Source organism: Podarcis muralis, chromosome 3, assembly GCF_964188315.1.
Source record: "Podarcis muralis chromosome 3, rPodMur119.hap1.1, whole genome shotgun sequence".
NCBI lineage: Eukaryota > Metazoa > Chordata > Lepidosauria > Squamata > Lacertidae > Podarcis > Podarcis muralis.
This window is the reverse complement of record NC_135657.1, coordinates 119,841,452-119,856,140: the sequence shown is the minus strand read 5'-3', so window position 1 is coordinate 119,856,140 and position 14,689 is coordinate 119,841,452. Positions and strand designations below refer to the sequence as shown.

At 43.5% G+C, this 14,689-nt stretch overlaps 1 protein-coding gene across 1 annotated transcript in view; it reads left to right on the top strand.

The window, feature by feature from the left end:
• The first annotated feature begins 6,238 nt into the window (after positions 1–6,238).
• PELI1 (pellino E3 ubiquitin protein ligase 1) overlaps positions 6,239–14,689 on the top strand; it is a 58,887-nt gene continuing 50,436 nt past the window's right edge. The window contains exon 1 of the mRNA XM_028721880.2: positions 6,239–6,502. The gene's annotated coding sequence lies outside the window, so the exon portion shown is untranslated. The remainder of the gene's footprint in view (positions 6,503–14,689) is intronic.

Below are 14,689 nucleotides of genomic sequence, written 5' to 3'. Positions count from 1 at the left end.
CCATTTTTCTAATTGCAGCCCAGGCAAAAGTCCTTGGCGAGAAGTAATTTATTTCTTATAGCAACTACCGTATTTTTCGCCCTATAGGACGCACTTTTTCCCCTCCAAAAATGAAGGGGAAATGTGCGTGCGTCCTATGGGGCGAATGCAGGCTTTCCCGGGCTTCCTGCAGCTCTGCGCCACCCTCCGGATCCCGGTGCGAAGCCACGCGGGGCTCCGGAGGGTGGCACAGACCTGTCTGCACTCCAGGGCTTCCTGCAGCTCTGCGCCACCCTCCCGATCCCGGCGCGAAGCCGCTCGGGGCTCCGGAGGGTAGCGCAGAGCTGCCTGCATCCCAAAGCCTGGTGCGCGCTGAAGAGCGCGCCCGGGCTTCGCGCACCTCTCCGCAAGCCTGGGGAGACCAGCGCGGCTCCCTAGGCTTGCAGATAGCAGGCTGTTCTGGGGGCTGGGGTCGGGGGAAGCTCGGGCTTCCCCTGCGCCTGCCCCGTGCCTGGGGAGGGAAATTTTTTTCCCCTTTATTTCCCCCCCCCAAAAAAAATTAGGTGCGTCCTATGGGGCGGTGCGTCCTATGGGGCGAAAAATACGGTACTTCAGCAGAAGTTCTGTGTTTCCCGTATATTACAGAAGGCTGACTAGAAACCCCTGGGTAAATGTGCTGGCAGACCTGCTTGGGAAAGTTCCTCCTGCAAGTCTAAGGTTGGAGACATATTTTTCAGAAAATTGAAAGTATTTAGGAGAGTTGGATCACTGATTGTGGTATGAGCTCTCTTTTGTATGATTGCAAACAACTGAAAAACCTGTTAGTCCAGAAGTGACGGTGGAAGAACAAAAACAAAAAGCAGACACTAGGGGAAGTGACGCCTCTTTCACAACATTTTCAACTCTGTTAAAAAGTGTTATTGACAGATTATGTCCCTTGGTGCTACTAAACCCCTTGGCTTGACTAGAAACATGCCCTTTAATTTCTCAGGAAAAGCTATGGCTTAACATATTTTGACTGCTTCTGTAATTCCAGAATATAGCTGCAACCTGACAGCTGCTGCAAAGGAAAACACAGATCTCATTTGAACATGTAGCTCTGTCAGCTCTGCCTGCATTGGTGATCAGATATTTTTCATAGCGGCTAATGTATTTGATATTTTATTTTTAATTTAAAATAATTTTATATTTTGCTGGTATTGCCGTTTGGAGGCCCAGGGCAAAAAAGAATTTGCTTTGTTTCTCACAACATAAAGGAGCTAAATAAAGTTACCAAATTTCATCTCTATTGCCCACGTCTTCAAAACCAGTTGTGGGCTTGATCTGATTGCAGAATTCACTCCTCATCATTCACAATTTGTGAGAGCTCACATCCAGCGCTATTGATTTTACAGAAATCACCACCACTTCGCCTTTTCATCTTCAAATCATTTGTCACCTCCTCAACTTTCTCTTGAAGAAAACTTCTACACTCAAGAGACATTGCTTGCTCTTGTAGCTTCTTCTTACCTCTAAGCATGCAGAAGTTTTGGTTGTTTTTTAATGTTTCTGCTACGTTGTGAGTTGTCCTGTACTGAATGGACTGTTTGCAAGATTGTTGGGTTTGTACTTGAAGTGCATTCAAAATAACAAGTCTTTATGCCAGGAAGCATGTGCCTTAGGCTCATTATTTCAAAAGAATTTGTCCTTTACATCCAGAACAGCAGCATTGTATATGTTATTTGTAAATGTTGTCTAAGCCTTTCTGTATTGGGAGAACCCTCCAGTCGTCCTGCTCTTACATGGTGATGGTGGAGTTAGATTTCAGAAAGTAATGCTGGAGGCGGCGATAGTTCTACTCCTTGGTGATTTTGTGCTATTTAATGTCTGCATTGCAGGTGGGCTGCAGGTAATCTCAGGTTCCAGGACATGATCTGAAGGCATGTGACGTTATAGTCACATTGCTGCAGTTAAGCAGATCTGGGTACTGATCTCGACGTCTCAGTTGGAAAAAACTTGGGACGCAGATGGCGCTGTGGGTAAAACCTCAGCGCCTAGGACTTGTCGATCGTATGGTCGGCGGTTCGAATCCCCGCGGCGGGGTGAGCTCCCATCGTTTGGTCCCAGCTCCTGCCCACCTAGCAGTTCGAAAGCACCCCTAAGTGCAAGTAGATAAATAGGTACCGCTTTATAGCGGGAAGGTAAACGGCGTTTCCGTGTGCTGCGCTGGTGCAGGCTCGCCAGCTGCAGCTTCGTCACGCTGGCCACGTGACCCGGAAGTGTCTTCGGACGGCGCCGGCTCACGGCCTCTTAAGCGAGATGAGCACGCAACCCCAGAGTCGGACATGACTGGCCCGTACGGGCAGGGGTACCTTTACCTTTAAATAAATGCACCTCTGGCCTCATTTTATGTGCTCCTGAAGTTACCCAATTCTTCCATTCCATCAGAGTTCCTTCTTTGCTTAACATGTCTTCTTTATATTTATTGGCTTTAAAAAGTGTTCTCCCTCATTCTATTTAATTTCAGAACAAAATTAATTGATGTATGTGGTTAATTTCTTTAAAAAAAACTGGCCAGGCTGTCTGTCTGTCTGTCTGTTGCAATCACTTTATTCCAAAGTGTCACAGGAACCACCTTTTTGAAAGGCACCTGGCTGACCAAGATGGCAGAGAAGTAGCCAAACTAGATCACACACTCTAGCAGGCATCATGTGTGTGTACATGTACTCTGCACACATGACATATGTTGTCTGCACACATGACACATGGCATTTCCATTCCTGCATTGCGACATTTGTTTGTTCAAGCAGCAGACAGGTGCAAGGTAGTGCAGTGAACAAGTCAGGCCAAAGTTTTGGAAGACAGAGCTGTGCCTGCCATACAGATTACCTTCATCTGGCCTGCTGTTTTTAAGTGCAGTAGAGGATGTTGTTTCATCACAAGAGTAGAAGCAAGGTTAAACCGCAGGTCCAGTTAACTTCCACATGTGAAGTAAGGGACATACCATCTTGTCCTTTCTTCCCAGACAGCAAACTGTCCTAGATCAGCCCTGGGCTCAAAGACACATGTACATGGCTGTGGTCCTTCTGTTACTTGTTTGATATATGGGATACCATATAATCATCTGGAGCTCCTATAGAAGTAGAGTTTATATAATTGTATAATTCTGCCACAGAAGCCTGCTGTCCTTGAGTCACCTAGCAGCAGACATCAGGATGTGAGAGGGAGAAGGGAAGCAGGGCTATTCCATGGGCTTTGCTGAAAGACCAGGGTTGCCCACCCATGAGACAAGGGGAGGAAACTACCTTAGGCAGAAAGATTCCCTGGGGCAGCAGCTCCCAATGTCAATCTTTCTTTCCCCCTTGTTCCTGATGTGTAGATATTCCCTCCCCCCTTCCTCCCTGGCAGGGAGGGGCATCAGTATCTTGGGGTCTGTTCTTAGGTGCCAAAATATCTTGGGCCAGCCCTGTGAAAGGCCAACTGTTTTTGGCCCTTCTCCTGCCCTTTTTCCCTGTTGTTGTTTATCCTGACATTGGAAATATTGTTACAGAATATAAGGGAAAATAGGGAAATAAAAGGTATAGAGGTGGGGCGCCAATCATATAAATTAAAGGCATTTGCTGACAATGTGGTATGAACATTGGAACAAGCAACAGAGAGTGCCCCCAAGACATTAGAAGAAGTGGAAGGCCTTAAAAGAAACACAGAAAAGACTAAAACGTTGGTTAAAAACATGGACGACCAGTCGAAATAGGTTTTGGAAATGGCAAGTGGCTTAAAAATATGTAAGAAATACCTAGGGATTTGTCTGACAGTGAGAAATCTCAATTTATTTCAATATAATTATATTAAACTGTAGAAAGATAATAAAAAGATGGAGATTTGGGGAAGAATTAAACTCTCCCTATTAGGTAGAATCTCAGCCATTAAAATGAATTTACTGCCTTAAAATGTTGTCCATCCCGATTGTTCAGTCAATCCCGATTGTTAATAACTTAAGTTGTTTCAAGGAAAGGAAAAAATATATTTCTAAATTCATCTGGCAGGTGAAATAGCCTCGAATTAAACATAGAATTTTGATAGATACAAAAGAAAGAGGGGGCTTTGCCCAGCCATACCTAGAATTGTATTATGAGGTGGCTTGTTTGTGTTGGCTAAGGGAATGGATTGTATTGGGAAATGCACACATTTTAGATTTGGAAGGCCACAATACGAAATTCAGCTGGCATACATGCCTTTGGTATGAGAAAGCTAAAATTTATAAGCGTTTCATGAACCATTAGGAGAAATTTTTTGGAGTCTGGGAGAAATACAAAAACTTGATGGAAAGGAAAACACCCCACTGGGCAATGGATATATTGTATAATATAGAACTAAACCTCTGGGAGAAACTTTGGAAAAAAGATTTGAAATTTACGGCATGCCACACATTGAAAGAGAATTACATTAAAATGATTCATAGATGGTTTTTAACTCCAAGTAGATTGGCTAGGATGTATAAAGCGGAATCCGGTTTGGGTTGAAAATGTAAAGAAATGGAAGGACCTCTTTCCATATGTGGTGGGCATGCAAAAAAGTTAAAGAATATTGGGAAATTATATATAATGAGATGGGAAAATGTTTAAAACAACTCTCCCCCCCCCCAAACCAGAGGCATTTCTGTTAGGAATTGTCCAGACAAAGGTTCCTAGGTGTCAGAAAAACCTAATTATGTATGCTACAATGGTAGCTTGGATTTTGTTAGCCCCAAAATAGGTGAGGGAGGTCCCTAGCAAGGAGGATTGGCAACTCAGGATGATAGAATATGCAGAGTTAGCTGGTCTTACAAGTAGAATAAGAGAACAAGAAAAACAGGTATTTAAAGAGGAGTGGAAAAATTTCATTGAGTATGTAGAAAATAATTGTGCACAGTTGAAAACACTGGCAATATTAAGGTAAATTCAGTAGCATAACATATTTAAAAGTGATGCAAGATAGGAGAACTGAAGTAGATGGATATATTAAAATATGCAGGAATGGTAGATAATCTAATAGAACCTTGAAAGGGGAGGGAGGGAAGTCATTGAATGTATGGTATGAAATACGTTTAATTTGAAATGAAAAATATGAAAATTATATCCATATATGATTATATATAGATATTATATATAGATACAGTATAGATATATAGATGTGTGTGTGTGTGTATGAATGAGAGATTCTTTGGGGGACTGTTAAAGTGGTGTAAGAGTGCTTTAAATAATGCTTTAGTTAAAATTCCTGCATTGCAGGGGGTTGGACTAAATGACCCTCTACAATTCTAAGATTCTATGAATGCCTATGGACAACAGATGAATTATTTTAAAATGTCTCAAATATATGACAAGAAGAGATGTAACCCTAGTGGTTGGATGAACATGTCTGACTGTGATGCACATGTGTGTGTGTGTGTGTGTGTGTGTGTGTGTGAGAGAGAGAGAGAGAGAGAGAGAGAGAGAGAATGAATTGGCATTAGCAGGTATGTGGAAAGAGATGTTAGAAGCAAAGTTTTGTTTGGAAAAGAAACAGAATTTGTTGCTATCTCCACCTCTTTCTTTCTTTCTTTGGCTGGTTTTCTACATTTACCATTCTTTTGACAGGTAGAAATTCAGCAGGTGGGGGAGGATGTGAGTCACTGAAATGAATGTGCGTTGCTAACTTAGAGCCGTACGTTTCCTTGGGTCTGCTCTCTGAGTCTGGCCATTATAATGGATTGCTTGGAAGAAATTTCTTTCTGCACCGGGTCAAGTCATTTTTAGCCGCCCAATCCCTCCCCCCCCCCCCGCCGCCCATGTTCCTTATTTTGCCGGACCGAAGGCGGCAATGCTCATTCCAGGGATCGCGCCTAAAGCAGAATTTGCGCATAATCCAAACAGATTGGAAGCGGGGGGGGGGGCTTGCCAAAGTCTTTTCCCTAGACGCCCCCCGCCCCCTTCTTAACTTTTTTAAAAGCCAAGGGCGTAAAGCTGAATGCACGCAAGTTAAAGGCGCGCAAGTTGCGGGTTCACTGTGCTATTAATCTGAGTTGTTGGAATGATTTAAAACCTTGTTTGTAATAAATAAGCAAACAAGTGAAGGCGGTGCTTCAAAAAACAAAGACCCGTCCAAGGACTCTGGGCGGCGCCATCTTGGCGGACGGGGCCTTGTTTCAGGAGCGCCTCCCTCTCCGGAGGACTACAGTTCCCGTCATCCTCCGCGGGGCGGCGCGTTCTTATGAGGTCACCGCCTCCCCACCCGCTTCCTGGGCTATATGTGTCTGTGCGCCGGAGCGGCTGCTGCTGCTGCTGCTGCTTCTGCTTCTTGTGCCGCTGACCCGGAGGCTCCGCTCGGCTTCTGGCCCCGCCGCCCTCGCCGTCTTCCTCGCAGGCCGCGGAGGCGCTGGCGCGCGGCTTCCGTCCCCTCTCGCCGCCCCCTTCGGACTCCGCTCCCGCCTGGGCGCGCGGGGCCTCGCTTCCCGCCCGGCCGGGGTCTTTTTGAGGGGCTTCCCGCAGGGAGGAAGGAGAAGTGTCCGCGGGTCCTGTCCTGGGTGAGCAGCCGGCCTCGCGCTCCCTTCCGGGTTTTGTTCCTAATCACCATTTGTCGGGTTTGGCCGGGACGCGAGGAAGGGGGGAAAGGCAGTTTTTAATGAAGAATTAAACTGTAAAAGCAAGAAAACGGTAAAAGGAAGAAAAGAATCAGTTCGTGTGTGTAGGCGCGTGTTCCCGGATTGCTTTCCGCCTCTCGCGTCGCTGTCTTGAGGTTTGCGGGCTCCGTTCTTTGTCCTCCTGGAAAGGGAAATCGCACAGCAGCCCCGCGTCCTCTGCCTCTTCCTCTGGCACAAACCTGGCTATGGTTGTAGTCCTTTTATTTTGGGGTGGCGGGGGGGGGAGGGAGGGATGCCTTTGTCATGGAGCTTTTCTAGGGGGAATCTCTCCTTTTTGGGGGGAGCCCGAAGCGTTTCCTAAAGCTGGGTTTGCCCAGGACTAAAGTACAGTAGTCCTGGACGTTAGCTGAATAACAAAAAAGGCAGAACAAAGTAAGTCGTATTCCTTTGTGCTAATGTGTAAAAGCTCCCCCCCCCCCCCTGTGTTATGTCCCCACCAAAGGGTTTCCCACCTCTAAAAGGAAACGTAATTTTTTGGTGTGGTGTTTATCCTTTTAAAGTTTGCTTTTAAAAATTGGCCTTGTGTCCTCCGTCTCAATTAACCCTAGTATGATGTATTTGTAGCAAAGTTATTTTCCTTCTCCGGTTTCCTTTAAAGGGCTAAAATGGAGGAGGAGGTGTTGTTTAATTTCTTATTTGTTTTTATCAAAAGAGGAGTACAGTGATTTGAGATGGTGAGGGTTTTGATGTTGTCATCTTTGTGACTTAGTTATGATTTGGTTCGATCTGTCAGTGTGTCATCTCTTAAAGAGAAATTTTTTACACCTGCTCCTACTAATTTGAAGTTCTGTGTTATACTGTTTGGTTTAAAAACCTGCATAACATAGTTCCATGAGTCTTGGCTTATGACATTGTACTTTTCTGTGAAGTGTTTTATCACATTACCTTTTAAAAGGCTACATGTTTTATATTGGCTGGGAGTCAACTGACTTTGTCAGTACAATCATTGTGATTCCTCTTCTTGGCTTTCTATCAGCTGAATTCCAATTTTATCTGTTCTGAATCTGAGCTGTCCAGCAATGGAATAATTTATTCTATGCTTAACTTGTAAGGGAGAAGGAAAGTGGAGTGGCCAGAAGTGAGAGTGAAGCTAAGTTTCTTGTTTTCTATTTTGTATCTCACAAAGCATATTATAATGAAAGGTATAGTAGCATGCTGGATGTTTATATTAGATGTGCTAGGGTGTTTTTGCCTGTATGCTATACTTTGGGTTTAAGATCTTTCATATAAATTGATACTTCCTGTAAACTGTCAGTATTACCTAAACATCTAGTCCACTGACAAGATATATTTTCATGTTTGTGTTCCCAGTTTGATATTCAGAGAACATATTTTAAGAGAACTAATATTGATACTAATACTAAAAAGGGCTCCTGGGGTTTTGGTCCTATTAAATAAATGCAGCATTGCTGTTGATCTTTGGAATTATTGACTGATGAATATGGAAAAACTATGAATACACCAAGGCCAGCTACTACATACATCGACTCGGAAGTAGTTTCAAATGAATCCAAGTGGCTTGTTTCAAAATGTATTATATTTGAGGCACAAGATCAAATGCACCACTTTTGAAGTCTGAGCTGTCCGCAGGTTTTATTGCCACCTGTGCACTTCAGTGGTGTTTTTTAAAAGTTTTGTTATTTGTGAGCCTACGTGGGAGATTCTTGGAAAACTTGTTTAAATGGTTTAGAGACCTCAGTGTGGTCAGGGTTTTTTCTTCTTAATAGAGTTTTTAAAAAAATCTAAACTGGCAAATAAAGGTAAAAAGAGGATCTACTCCTAATTTCAGCATGTGTAGCCTTGACTTGTCTTTTCCCCCTCCCCCCACTCCCAGGGTGGAGAATATATTGATTTTGCTTTATAGGTGGTCCTACTTGCTCCTTGTACATGCTTCAGCTTCAGATATAATCAATTATGACTTGTTTTAAGCCTAATGTGGATATGCCTGGTCTGAATGGTGATCACTCTTTGTCTGTCTGACTGACCGGACAGGAAAGGGATTTGGAGGCTGTGGTGGATTAGTCAGTGAAAAAATCAGAAAAATAAAAATAAAAAACAAACTAAAACAGGTATCTATCTTCAAAATTTATCTGAAAAATAATGTGGTTTAAACTCTGTCACAGCATTAAATAATTTTCAGTAGCAGTTTCAAGTATGATGTAAAATTTAAGTTAGACTAAAGATTACTAAATTTTAATATAATTATGTTATGTCAGTGAATAACTGATGAGAAATTGAAGTAAGGAGTAGATGGGAAGTTGGGTCTATAGAAAAAGACCACCGCTAATTTAAAGTTTTGAGATTATTAGTTAATGTATTAATGTTCTTTTTGTTTTGTGTTGATGGATATTTGTTTTTTCTTTTTGGTGTGTTAAAGTACACAATTAAAAGAAAAGAAAAAGAAATGTTGATTCAGTGTGGCCCTGCTGTGAAAAAGGCAATATATTAGAGATCATTAGGAGAAGAATGAGCAAATCTATGAGTCGACACTTGGAATACTCTGAACAGTCTTTGTTGCTACCCCTTGAAAGGGATGTAGTAGAACTGCTGGAAAAGGTTATGAATAGGGCAAGTAAAATGATCAGGAACTGGAACAACTCGCCTAAAGGGACAGCTGACACTGTTTGGCGTTATTTAGTTTAGAAGTAAGGCAAGTGAAGTGGGGTTATGATAAAAGTGTATAAAACCCTGTGTGGCATGCAGAAAGTCCCTAGGGAGAAGTCGTGTCCCTCCCCCCCCCAAAAAAAACCCTAATACTAAAACCTTAGGTTTCCCAGTGAATCTGAGTTTTGTGGAGTGCAAGACAGACAAAAAGAAGTTTTCACAAAGCACATAGTTAAACTTCTTGCTACCACAGAATGTTGTGATGGCTACATACTAGGATAGCTTTAGAAAATGTTTAGACAAATTTATGGAGGATAAGGCTATCAATGGGTACTTGTCTACAGGATCAGAGGCAGTACCCTAGTCACTGAGAAACAGCAGCAGCAGAGGGCTATTATTGCCCTCATGTCCTAGTTGTGGGCTTCTCAGAGGCATCTGATTCGCCATTGCAGAAACAGGATGTTGGAGCAGATGGGCCATTGGTCTGATCTAGCAGGGCTCTCAGGACCCTCCTCCTTGCTCCAATTTTGAAGAATTGCAGTTGCATGTATTGGACCGGATGTGGGTGTGTGGTGCAACCTGACCTGCATGAAGAAAAGTCATAGGCCTAAGCAAATGTTTGTTGCGGACAATACATGGATTCAACACAAGAGTTTTTGTTGTGATGCACAAATGCCAAGGCTTAGTAGGTGAAGCTGCTTCAATTCAAATGCTGTTGGGTTCCCACTTCACTCCCCATCCCCCCCCCCCAGCAATAATTCTGGTTTCCCTGTACTAAATTCCAACAGCATAAGTCGGGAAAAGTGTGAGTTTGCATGTCCAGAGCTGGTAAATATAAAGAGATTTTATGTCAGCCTTTAGATACAGTGACAGAACTGTATAGCTTGTGAAGGGAAAGTAGTATCTTCAAAATGACATAATTTATTTTCATAAGCTTGACGATACAGACCTAAATTCCTAAAGCTATTGGAAGTCTAATACAGCTTCATTCTCAGAAATAAGGTAGAGGCTATGTTTAATTCATATATTATGCCACCAATTAATGTTGATGAAATTGAGCACAACCAGAGTTAAAGCACTTAAAAACCCCCATTGCTATATAAAAAGGAATGTGATAGTCATACTACAGTAGTTTACTATACAGATGTTCTCCTATTTAGATTGGTAAGATTTTAAATGGATATTATGCTAGCTAGGGTGTAGAATTGGAGGTTTTCTCTGTTTGCAGGAAGTCAGATGAATCCACCTTCATATCTGTACTGTAATCAGGCAAATACTGAATCACCCAATTGTAGAGTTGATCCTGTGGATCATGCAGTCCAACCCCCTGTAATGCAGGAATCTTAACTGAAGCGTCCATGACAGATGGCCATCTGCTTAAAAACCGCGCATGATCAAGAAGTGGGAGTCTCTTAAGAAAGGAGTCAGAAAGTTCTTCCAGATGTTTAGTTGGAATCTCCTTTCTTGTAACTTGAAGCCATTGGTTCAGGTTCTGGCCTTCAGCGCAGGAGAAAACAAGATTTCTCCATCTTCCATGTGATGGCCCTTGAAGATATTTGAAGATGTATTCTCTTCTGCTGAACTGCTTTCTTTAAAATGGTAGATTAAAAGGTGACCAAAAAAGGAACTGTGTACCTCTGCTTGATTCTCTGTTTGTTCATCATAGTTTTGAGGATGAAAATATGTATCCTCGCTACAGCTTTTGAGGCATTTCCTATTTTTGGAAGACATCAAAGGACAGACTCAGTAGATTCCCATTGAGAGGCAGATCTCCAGCTACACAATTCTGGATTCTGTGTAATTAGGAAAGGAGGAAGGGAAATTTAAAAATCTGATTCCTTTTGTGCTTCTCTCAACCTGTGTTTAGGTCTGTACACCAAAACATGAAAGAGATCCAACACTGGCATTATTTCATCTGTGTTGTATTTCTTTCAGTGTTAGAAACTGGCATAGGAATGGTAGGAGCCATGCTGCTCCTGGGACCTAGGTTATGGGTGGCAAAACAAAATGTCTAGGCACATTTTTTTCCTGCCCTTCCACCAGACCAGGCAGCCTCACAGCAAAAATAAAAAAGCTGCCTGGTGAATCAGGTGGTCTGTAGAGTAGCGGTAGGAAAAAGAGGCTTTTGCAACTGCACAAAAGACATGTCTTTTGCTGCTGCAGTGATGGGGAAATCAGGTGTTTGGTGGGGGTAGTGCAGCAACAAAAGAGGCATGTCATTTGCTTCTGTTGTGCCTGGCAGTCCAGCTGACTGCAGCTAGGCAGGTGGAGATGCTTAGGCACCAATAGTGTCGCCTGGACATTTCCATCCAGTCACAAATGGCCAGTTGCAAAATGCGACTGGCGCCTGGCTAATTTCGAACGCTGGTTCTTACCCTGGAACAAAGCTCAAGAGTGATGTCCTAGATCAGAGGTCATCAAACTAAGGCCTGTGGGCCTGATACGGCCCACCCACCGGGCTTGTTAATCTGGCCCACAAACCTTACAGACCCTGCCACCCGCTCGGTCAGTCCCCGCACTGAACAGGCACGGCGCAGAGGCCTCGCCACGCGGAGACTGACTTCTGCACAGCTTGGCTTCTGATTGGCTGCAGGAAGCTCCAGCAGCCAATTAAAAGTCGCGGGTGCCTGTGGGCGGGCAGCGACATTGGCATGGCTTCTTATTGGCTTCCTTCCTGCTGAGGCGGCCGAGCGGGAAGGAAGCAGCAGTGGCGTGAGGGCTGCTTCCGCCACCCAGGCCAGCAGCATGGGCTCTGTGCCCCGCCAAGACAGAGGAAGCCGACGCTCCCAAAGACGAGGCAACGTCGGCGGCTGCAGCATGAGTGGCATAGGTGGGGAGGTGCTTTCAGGAGGCGGTGGGTCCGGCCCCCCACAAGGTCTGAGGGACAGTCGACCCTCCTGAAAAAGTTTGCAGACCCCCGTCCTAGATCTCCCTAATGTGCTTTTAGGCATCATAAATACAGCAGCATAGATGTTTCTAGATTGTAAGGCATAGGCATGGGCTTGCCATATTAGTGTGTGTGTGTGTGTGTGTGTGTGTGTGTGTGTGTGTGTAGGCTAGTAAAATATCAGGCACATTATTAACAATTTTTGAGTTAACAATTTGGTGATTTGGCATTTTTCAATTTATCATTTCATGGTAAAGTAGAACTTGGTCATAGTTGACCATCGCCCAAATTGATAATAAATCTAAGGCCCTTGGACTATACCATAGTGGACTTTCCTGCCATGTGCCTCTCTTAAAATAATCAGAACAGAACTAGCCTTTCTACAGCTTCATTGAAGATGGTTATCTCTTATGCCACCTAGGAGCAAAGGAAGGTTGGCGTGATAGCAAGAAAAGAAATTGGCATGTGCACTCCAGGATTCTTGCAGAAGGAAATAACACATGAAAGGAAAAAAAGTCCTTTCTTTGAAAGAAAGATATAGCATTTTCCCATTGACCTGCTCAGTCAGTCAGCTCAAAATGTATGTGCAGTGCTCACAGATGCCCGCTTGCCATTGCCTTGAGATAGTGTTGTTGGGGAATCTTCTCCTTGCTCATTTGATTACATCAGTAAGAACTAGCTAGAACAGGGGTCAGCAAACTTTTTCGGCAGGGGGCCAGTCCACTGTCCCTCAGACATTGGGGGTGGACGGACTATATGTTGTGGGGGGAAATGAATGAATTCCTATGCCCCACAAATAACCCAGAGATGCATTTTAAATAAAAGCACACATTCTACTCATACAAAAACATGCTTCTTTTCTCATCCCTCCATGGTCACAAGAGCCTCCTTCCTGGTGTGGACAGGAAGAAAACTATAGTGTGAGCTGAAAATGTGGTGCTTTTGTTGGACTGTGTTAGTCCTTGTGTGCATCTGACTCTAACACCTATGATCTGAATATGCATCAGATTCAAATGAAAATATGGGAACATTAGACTTAAGTCACCAGTATTATGTAATGATGGGTAGGAGGAGGAAAGGGCCGTGGGCTGGGCCTGGTCAAGTATGCTGTTGTAATTGTGGGAAGAGCAAGGAGAAAGGTCTTCCATTGCCTCTTGCACTGCCTTTCCTTGCCACCTACAACTTTGCCATCCACAGGCAGGTGAGGCTTCTCTCCCACATCCCAGGCGGCAACAGTAAACTCAGATCAGTGTTCGCAGAGGTAAAGTGTGTGATGGGTGATTCTGCATGCAGCTTGCAGGTGCAGTTGTTCCTTATATGCAGTCTCAAGCAATGGCTCACATTTGTAAATGAGCTGTTACAGGCTAAACACCGGCAATCAAGCTTTCATATTGCCTGATGTCACCTAACTTTACAACAGTCTGTTCTAAAGTTCAGTTGTGAGTCAAATAATATGTCCCAGCCCCTTGGTTTCTCTTAGATCCAGGAAGACACAGGCTACCTTCAATGCCAAACCATTGCATTTAGGTGTGACTGATTGAACTGCTGTATAAGTGAATGATAACAATTTGGTAGGTAAGGACAACATACAGTTGAAATAGCATGGAGCTAAGCTACATGGCTTGTATGTGATTAGCAAAAAAATCTGAAATTCATTACATATGTAGCCTTTCTATAATGCAAATATATTCCTTTCAGAGAAAGTCATAGCTCATTCCACTTCTGTAATGTACCACTAGGGATATGTTGCTAATTCTAAAAATATGTCAGTTCCTCAGTTTCTCACCATCTGCTGTGAACTTTGCTCCACCCTCTTTTTTGGCTGTTGTGTACATGCAGGTTTTCCTCTGCAGAATGAGAAAAAAACAAATGTAGTTAGTAGTTAGAGTTTCCGTGGTTACTTGTTTGTGACTTCTTCATAGACCAGATCCCCTTGAATCTGTATAGGGAGAAATAAATGCATTCTTTTGCTATCGTATCAGATTGCCTAACCAGAGGCGAACTGCACTGTGCCTGTATATCAGAAATTAAGATTGTAGCTACTTTATAGGGTGGCAGCATGGTTTGGTCATGTGCATTACAGTGTTCACAAGGTGCTGTGTATAAACAAATGTAGATCACGAGAAGCATGTAAATAATAGTTCATTCAATTATGAGTCAGTTTGATGAGTTGTACTTATTAAATCATTTTAAATCTTTTGGCTCTTGCGGTGTTTCAGCTCACTGATCTCTGTAGCACAGTTCACGTGGCAGCTGCCTGAGTAAGCCAGCTGAATGGCTTTGTATATTGTTTCTATGAGGCAACTTACATGATGGGGTTTAGTAGCTTTTCATAACCTGTGCTACTATTTAAAATGGCAGATATTGGTCCTCTGCCAAGCCATGTGCAGCATTTAGTCATGCTTTGCCAGTTAACTCTAATATTTCCTTCAGAGATCACCTTGATGGGTATTTTAAAAGGGCGGTGGGGGGCGGGGGGAGCTTCAAGTGGAAATGATTAGCAAGTTCTGCTTTTGTTCTTCAAAGCCATAGCTGCTATATTCCTGGCTCTTGGCAGACTCTGCCTGCAAGTACTTCGT